Consider the following 333-nt stretch of genomic DNA (forward strand, 5'->3'; position numbering starts at 1 on the left):
ATCTGTTTGCTATCAATAAACACACGGGCGGGCTGAGTTTGGCTAAGAGCCCGGTGTCTTATGGTGAGTAAATCAAATAATGAATTTATTCTTTGTGGTAAAGCAGATTTGTGTGTATCACAGCGTTTTTAAGTGCCTCATCTTTGCAATCAATTTCCATGTTTCAACAATATTTTAACACTGGTCGCTACTCGATTAAAGTAGAAGAAGACTGTTCTATTCCATTCTAATTTAATTCTATTCTATTCTACAGAGAATCAAGTGTTCCAATTCTTCGTGCGAGCGAGTGACCGTGGTATTCCCCCTCTTCATGCTGATGTACCTATAGAAGTG

General features: G+C 38.4%; 1 long non-coding RNA gene across 1 annotated transcript; it reads left to right on the forward strand.

Moving 5' to 3' along the window:
- LOC113473767 lies at positions 1-324 on the forward strand. The gene is made up of 2 exons (XR_003395646.1): positions 1-63; positions 254-324. It is a non-coding gene; the product is annotated as an uncharacterized LOC113473767 (long non-coding RNA).
- The last annotated feature ends 9 nt before the right edge of the window (positions 325-333 follow it).

The sequence above is a fragment of the Diaphorina citri genome, unplaced genomic scaffold, assembly GCF_000475195.1.
Source record: "Diaphorina citri unplaced genomic scaffold, Diaci psyllid genome assembly version 1.1 scaffold88961, whole genome shotgun sequence".
NCBI lineage: Eukaryota > Metazoa > Arthropoda > Insecta > Hemiptera > Psyllidae > Diaphorina > Diaphorina citri.